The sequence below is a fragment of the Helianthus annuus genome, chromosome 15 (assembly GCF_002127325.2).
Source record: "Helianthus annuus cultivar XRQ/B chromosome 15, HanXRQr2.0-SUNRISE, whole genome shotgun sequence".
NCBI classification, from domain to species: Eukaryota; Viridiplantae; Streptophyta; class Magnoliopsida; order Asterales; family Asteraceae; genus Helianthus; species Helianthus annuus.
In genome coordinates, this window is record NC_035447.2 from 80,231,809 (window position 1) to 80,240,449 (window position 8,641).

Consider the following 8,641-nt stretch of genomic DNA (forward strand, 5'->3'; position numbering starts at 1 on the left):
CACAATTGTTTAAAGAAACTGAAACCTAAGGTGATCATTGTTCTCTCTTAATTTGTTTTACAACCAACATTTGATTTGAATTAGTTTTTAATTTAGTTTTCTAAAACAACAATCCAAACTCTTGAATTTTAATTTCTGCAATTTAGTTTAATATTAGTTTAAGTACAAAGCTATACAATCGACATACCTTCCACATACTCCCTGAGTTCGATACCCTCTTACCACTATCTATAGTTGTTTTGGGGATTAAATTTGCGTGACCCACGACACCACGTCAAATTTTGGCGCCGTTGCCGGGGAGTAGTGCGCAACGTGTGTCAGTTTATTAGTTTTGTTTTGTTATTTTCGGGTTTACGTTGGTTGTGTTTAGTGTGCAGGTACTTCAGGTGTATGCATACTAGAGGCTCTCACAGGTCATCACCGCTATCGTTTGATCCGGAAATTGAAAGAACACTAAGACAAAACAGAGTTTTAGTACGAGAAAACAAAATCATTGGTTCACCCACTTCACCCATTACACCAAGAAACATCATGGCTGATTCTCAAATTCCACCTACAACGGGTCAAACGACCTCATCCTTTATACCTACTTCCACCCAACCATCACCAAACACCACATTACCTAATACCACCGCCGAATTCACACCATCCAATGTCACCCAACCAATCACCACTCAAGCTGAACCCGCCATCACCTACAACCCATCCACCACAATCCCACCATTATCCCACTTCTTTCCCCCAACTACGGGTCAATCATCATCCACGTTCACAATTGCACCCAATTCAACTATTGTGCATACTACTTCATCTTTTAGACCACAACAACAACAATCGGGTTTTCAGTATTCGACCATCCCATTTGGGCAAACTTCGGGAATTCAAGGAGATGGTTATGATGAAGGATTTGAAGATTTTGAGGGTTATGAAGAGGATGGGTAATTTTATGGAGGTTATGGTGATCAAGGAGATTTTGGATATATTCAAAGTCAATCCCAAGGGATGGCAAGTGTTGGTGGAATGCCACAACAACAACTTATACCGCAACACATTCGGCCGAGACCACAAGGGCCACCAATGCAACAACCTATTCCATTGCAACAAGTCCGGCCACAACATGTACAACAACAATTTCAAAGACCACCTCAACGTCCACCGATGCGACAACAACAGTTTCAACAACCAATCGCACCACAAGGGAAAGTACCAAGGCCAAATGGTCCTATTATTCCAAGAGGTAGATATGGTGTACCAAGGAGACACCTTAGAGAAAATGTGAGGGGCATTGAAGCACATTTTCGGCCGGTAATCACGCAAAACCCTTCACCGGTAGTCATTCCTCATAATGATCAAGGGCGAACATTTGAAGTAAGAACCAACTCTTTGCAAAGTTACCAAAGTACAAGGGGTTGGCAACGGAGGAGCCTTATTTCCATTTAGAGGCTTATGACTCGATTTGCAACACTCTTGGGAGTCAAGGGTTTTCGGCTGACGATATTAAATTGGTTTTGTTCCAATTTTCCTTGGAAGATAAGGCGAAGAAGTGGTTTTACACGTTACCTTCGGCATCTATATATACATGGGGGGAGATGCAACAAACTTTCTTAGATGAGTTTTACACCGCCCAAAAGACCAATGATGCAAGGAAAGGGTTGAGAAGCTTTCAACAACAACATGGTGAGATGTTTCATGAGGCGTTCGAGCGCTTCAATATGATGATTAAAAATTGCCCTCACCATGGAATTGAATTGTGGGAGTTGATGAATGCCTTCCACGAAGGGTTGAGTGCCGAAGATGCACGTGATTTGATGTCTATCACCGGTGGGACGTTTGGAACAAATTATGAGAACGATGATTGGGAGTTCTTGGAAAGCATGGCAACTACATCAAAGAGGAAAGCTCAAGCCTCAAGAAGAGCCCGACCGACCACTACCCGACCTCAAGTGCACGCCATAGATGATGGTAATGTTCAAACCACTAACCAAATTTATGATGTTTGTGCTTTGTGTAATGAAATAGGTCATGCGACTGAAAATTGCCAAGGGATGTTGGAAGGGCAATACGAAGAGGTCCATGCGGTTCAAGGTCAAGGTCAAGGAGGAGGTGGTAGGAACTACAAAAACATGAACTCTAATACCTACCACCCCGGGTTGAGGAACCACCCGAATTTTAGATATGGGAACCCTTCAAACCAAGCAAACCCGAATTTTCAAGGTAGCCAAGGTAACTTTGGTTCACGCCAATCTTACAATAACCAAGGTGGATACCGAGGCGGAAATAACCAAGGTTATCAAAAGCAATACCAAACGGGTCAAGAACAAGGGGGTCTTCGGGTGGAAACGAGGTGATGGAGATGCTAAAGAGCATGCAATTGGAGATGCAAAAACGGAATCAACTTGACGAAGTGCGAATGCAAAAGGATGAGGTTCGTGATAAAAGCATCCAATCACTAACGACCCAAATGGGTCAATTAGCAACAGATGTGGCGGAATTGAAGAAAGGTAAGGGTCAACTTCCAAGCGACACTAAGGTAAACCCTTCACATGGTTCGTCACGAGGTAATGTTAATATTAATCATGTTAGTGTTTTGAGGAGTGGAAAAGAATTTAAAGCCAATTTGTCACCCGAATTGGTTGAGGGGGTAGTTGAGGATGTCACGGGAATTGAAAGTGATGATGAAATTTCACCGGTTAAACCAAAAGAAACAATTGTTAAAAAACCGGGTTTGGGTGAAAATGAAAAGAATGAAAAAGTTGAGGGTGAACCGAGTCAAGTCCCGTTTCCATCGGCCTTACTTGACCCGGGAAAGAAAAATTTTATTGTGTCGAGAGGTCCTCAAAAAGAGGAGATGTGGGACATGTTTAAACAAGTAAAAATAAATCTCCCACTCCTCGATGCAATAAAACAAGTTCCCGCTTATGCAAAATTCTTAAAAGAATTATGTACACAAAAAAGGCAAAACAAGAAGAAAGTGCCTAAGCGGGTGGATTTAACCGGGCAAGTGAGTGCGGTTTTAAATGGGGAGCTTCCTCCTAAGCTCCAAGATCCGGGCACGCCATTGATTAATGTACAAGTTGGTAATTTTCAAATGGCTAAGGCGTTGCTAGATCTTGGAGCCGGAGTTAGCATTTTACCGGGGGGGCTTATATGACCAATATGACTTTGGTCCGTTAGCAAGGGTGGAGACAACGGTTGTTTTGGCTGATTTGTCTCATAAGTTGCCTCGGGGTATGGTTCAAAATGTAATTGTGAAAATTGATGAGTTTTATTACCCGGTGGACTTCTTAGTCTTGGATTACTCATCGGCGGACCCTAAGCAACAACAAAATATAATTTTGGGTCGGCCATTTTTAAGCACCGCACATGCTATTATTGATTGTAGATTTGGTACAGTTGATATGGCTTTTGGAAATAGAAAAATGCGTTTGAATGTTTTTACTAACAATTCTAATGCTAACGGTGTTGATGAGTGTTTCATGGCAGACATAGTAGATGGATGCAACCCGCATGAGTATGAGGAGGATGGTTTGGATATTTGCCTGTGTGATTTTTCTGAACAGGTACATGCTTATGCACTCCGGGTTGAAGAGGAAGCACAAGATGCTATGGCATTGAAAGAAGGTAGACCACCATGGACCCACCAATTCGAGGGTCTACCGGTGGAGATCGATTCGGGTACTAAACCATCGCTAGAGGAACCGCCAAAGTTGGAGCTCAAAGACTTGCCGAGCCATTTGAAGTATGTGTTTTTAGGGGATAATGACACTTTACCGGTCATTATTGCCTCTAATTTGGAGTTGGCCCAAGAGCAAGCATTGTTGGAAGTCTTGAAGGAAAACAAGGGGGCTATCGGATGGACAATTGCCGATCTCAAAGGAATTAGTCCATCAATTGTCATGCACAAGATCATCACAACCGAAGATGCCAAACCGACACGAGAAGCTCAAAGGCGGTTGAACCCGAACCTAAGGGAGGTAGTTAAAAAGGAGGTAATTAAATGGTTGGATGCGGGAATCATCTATCCGATTTCGGATAGTGCTTGGGTGAGTCCCACCCAAGTTGTGCCTAAGAAGGCCGGCATTCAAGTAGTCAAGGATGAAAGTGGTGAACAAATTGCCACCCGACCGGTTACCGGGTGGCGTGTATGTATTGACTACCGAAAATTGAATGCCGCCACTTCTAAGGACCATTTCCCGCTACCTTTCATTGACCAAATTATTGAAAAATTGTCGGGTCAAAAATATTATTGCTTTTTAGATGGGTATTCGGGTTACAATCAAATCGCCATACACCCGGATGACCAACACAAGACCACCTTCACATGTCCATATGGCACCTTTGCCTTTAGGCGAATGCCATTTGGCTTGTGTAATGCTCCGGCAACTTTCCAACGATGTATGATGAGTATCTTCTCGGACATGGTTGGAGAGTCGCTCGAAGTATTTATGGATGACTTCTCCATTTTTGGCACTACTTTTGATGCTTGCCTCAACGAATTACAAAAGGTTTTAAAAAGGTGCGTTGAGAAAAATCTAGTGCTAAGTTGGGAGAAAAGTCTTTTCATGGTGCAAGAGGGCATTGTGTTGGGCCATGTGATTTCTGAAAGGGGGATGGAGGTGGATAAGGCAAAGATACGGGTAATATCATCTTTGCCATCTCCTAAAAATGTTAAGGGTGTAAGGTCATTCTTGGGATACGCGGGTTTTTATAGACGTTTCATTAAGGGTTTTAGTGTTATTGAAAGATGTCCCATTTGATTTTACTAACGAGTGTATGCAAGCTTTCACTGTTTTGAAGGAACATTTGGTCAAGGCGCCTATTTTGCAACCACCCGATTGGTCAAAGCCGTTCGAGATAATGTGTGATGCGAGCGACACCACTATTGGTGCAGTTTTGGGTCAACGGGTTGACAAGAAACCGGTGGTTATTTACTATGCAAGCAAAACTTTATCCGAAGCGCAACTTAACTACACCACAACCGAGAAGGAATTACTAGCGGTGGTGTATGCTTTGGATAAGTTTCGCTCGTATATTTGGGGAAGCAAGGTGGTGGTTTATTCGGATCATAGCGCGGTCCGGTACTTGATGGAGAAAAAGGACGCGAAGCCACGTTTGATTCGGTGGGTTTTATTGTTACAAGAGTTCGATCTACAAATCCGAGATAAAAAGGGAAGTGAGAATGTAGTAGCGGATCACTTGTCTCGGATTCCGGTGGAAGGGACCGATGATGTGAGTGAAATTAATGAAAGTTTTCCCGACGAGCAACTTTTAGCCGTTTCCACTTTCGTTGCACCGTGGTATGCTCATTATGTCAACTACTTAGCCACGGGTGCCATCCCAAGTCATTGGACCAAAAAGCGTCGACAACAATTCATGGTTCAAGTGAAACAATACATTTGGGATGAACCGGATCTCTTCAAGATAGGACCGGATCAAGTTATACGGAGGTGTGTGCCCGAAACGGAAGTGTTGGAAATCTTAACTCATGCCCATTCGTCCGCTTGTGGGGGTCATTTTAGTGGGCATAAAACAGGCTATCGGGTTCTTTCTTGTGGGTTTTATTGGCCCACCATTTTCAAGGATGCAATTGAATTCGCCAGAAATTGTATAAATTGTCAAAAGATGGGAAGCATATCGAAAAGGGATGAGATGCCATTACAACCAATCTTGGTTGTAGAGATATTTGATGTATGGGGTATAGACTTTATGGGTCCGTTCCCGAATTCGAATGGCTTTCTTTACATTTTGGTGGCGGTGGATTATGTCTCGAAGCGGATTGAGGCTATTGCAACACGAACGAACGACCATTCAGTTGTTTGTAAATTTGTTCAATCCAACATCTTTTCTCGCTTTGGAATCCCGCGGGTTATTATAAGCGATGGTGGTTCGCATTTCAAGAACTTCAACTTTGGGAAATTATTGAAGAGGTATAGCGTGAACCACCGAGTTGCCACACCTTACCATCCGCAAACGAGTGGACAAGTCAAAGTGTCCAACCGTCAAATCAAAGAGATCCTCATGAAGACGGTAAGAACGGATAGAAAGGATTGGTCGAGCAAGTTAGATGATGCATTGTGGGCATACCGAACGGCCTACAAGACTCCTATTGGCACAACGCCTTACCGGATGGTGTATGGTAAGGGTTGTCACTTGCCAATGGAGTTGGCGCATCGGGCACATTGGGCGATTAAGACAGTTAACGCGGATTATGACGAGGCGGGTAAGTTGAGAAAGTTGCAATTGAGCGAGATAGAAGAGATTCGGGATGAGGCGTACGAATATGCATCGGCCTATAAAGATAAACTCAAGAAAGTGCATGATGCGAAATTGAGAAAAAAAACATTCGAAGTGGGGTAGAAAGTTTGGTTGTACAACTCAAGATTGAAAATGTTCGCGGGCAAGCTTAAAAGCAAATGGATGGGTCCGTATGTTATTCGGAGAGTTGGGCGATTTGGTGATGTAGACATCCAAGACGAGCAAACATTGAAACAACAAAGGTGAACGGTCACCGCTTGAAGCCGTACTTGGAGGGAAATGACATCAACAACTTGGAGCTTGACAAAGCGGGCTACATCTTACGCCCGGTCGATGAGGAACAACCTTGAGAGGCCCAGGTTCGGTAGTGTATATAGTAGTTTTGTTTTGTTTTGTTTTGTTTTGTATAATTGCACAATTGCCATAGTTCCTCGAAGTCCGTGTTCGAAACAAGTGTGGGGATGTTCGGGTCACGAATTGCTCTTACATTGTGTTGAGGACAACACGGGATTTTTTGAGGGGGTAGGGTAATTTTTACAAGTTTTTGAAAAAATAAAAAACATAAAAAAATCGAAAAAATTAAAAAAATCTAAAAATTTTCACATAAAAACTCAGTTTTTGGCGAAGGAAGATTTGCCCAGTTCCAACCGTAATTTACGGTATTGCCGTAATTTACGGTGGAACTGGGAAAAGTGGGATATTTACGGTGATTTTAGACTGAGTTACGATGAAGAAGTAATGTTCAGTGTCCACCGTAATTTACGGTGTTGCCGTAATTTGCGGTGGAAATAGGAAATCTTGGGGTTTTACGGTAGAAGTCTACTGACTTACGGCGAAGAATAAATGTCCAGGTCTCACCGTAAATTATGGTGAGACCGTAATTTACGGTGCGCAAAATAATCACGTGTGTCGTCTGATTACGTGACTTCACCCCAACCACAACTCTTTTCACTTTACATCCATCCATCTTCTTCTTCTCAAGACCCACCACAACCTCCATAGCTCTTCTACCTTCAATCCTTCATAACTCCTTCAATTTTTGTCCAAATCAAGTGAAATTTTAGTCTAACTTGACTAATTTTTCACAAGCTTGTTGATTTTGACGAGAGATTTAGGAGAAAACACTATTTTTGGGTCCGAATCCCAAACCCTAGTTCGAGATTTTTTGGGGGTTTTTGGAGTTTTAATTTCACAAGCACTTGTGCATCTTCAAACAAAGGTATGAAAGCTTATTTGTTATATTTTGATGCTACATTGTGAAAAGTAAGGTGATTTAGGTTATTTGCTCTTACCCACTTGCTTGTTTGTAGATATGGTTATGAAATTGATTATTTGAACATAGATATGGTTGTAGATGTAGGATTTGTGGTTAAAGTAGTGAACTTTTGGGTGTCTTTACATTGTAGAGACACCATGCCCAATTTTTGAAAAAATTTTTTGATATACTTTTGGTTCACTAACATCTATAACCATGATAACAAGCAAGTGTGGGGATGTTTTGGAAAAGAGGGTTTAATTTTGTGTTTGCTTTTGTTGTTTGTCTAATGTGTGTAGGAAATGGCTAAGACAAAGGAACAAGCGGGATCGAGTTCATCATCATCAAAAGGGAAAGGCAAACAAAAAGAACAACCACCGCGAAAAAGGCAATATATGGGTCGTATAAGTGAAAGCGAGAGTGGGAGTGAAGAAGAGATGGAGTTGGATCCGAGTGAAAAGCCGGTGTGGAATTCGGGTCCATTAGATGATCAAGCAGAGGAGTGGCAACCGACACTTTACCATGACTGCATGAATAAGTTGAAGAACAAGGCGGCGGCCTTCATTTGTGAACGAGAGGTTCGGGAAGTGGAGTTTCAACAATTTGGGGTGTTTGATAAGTTTCGGGCGCTAGGATGGGAATCGGCGCTTAAATGCTTCGACAAAGACAAGAGTAACCTATTCATGACAGAAATACAAGAATGGATGGCAACTTTGAAATGTCACAACTTTAACAAGCCGTCACAGATGAAGTTGATTGGCGAGGTGCACGGGGTACCGGTGGAGATGTCATTCGACACGTTAAAGAAGCTAGGGAAGTATGACAGTCTCCCGGCTCACGAGTATATGGTTCCCACTCTCGATGATCTTTTGCTCAAACCGGAGAAACATGTTAGATGGAATGATATGTTGGCAGCAATATTTTTACCCGGTAAATACAGTGGTATTCTATACCGGAAGAATTTGAAGATAGAAGCTAAATTGTTGCATACAATCTGTCTTCTCAATGTCATTCCAAGAAGGGGAGACAAAGAACATGTGAGGTTTCCGGAGGTACCCGTTCTTTATTCGTTGATGCATGGGGCTCCACGTTTCCCGATACGTTACCTTATCATGCACCACTTATGGATCT

At 42.5% G+C, this 8,641-nt stretch overlaps 1 non-coding gene across 1 annotated transcript; it reads right to left on the reverse strand.

Annotated features, from left to right (window-relative positions):
* Positions 1 to 1,638: 1,638 nt before the first annotated feature.
* LOC118487787 lies at positions 1,639 to 1,744 on the reverse strand. Its single transcript, XR_004882730.1, has one exon. It is a non-coding gene; the product is annotated as a small nucleolar RNA R71 (small nucleolar RNA).
* Positions 1,745 to 8,641: the final 6,897 nt, after the last annotated feature.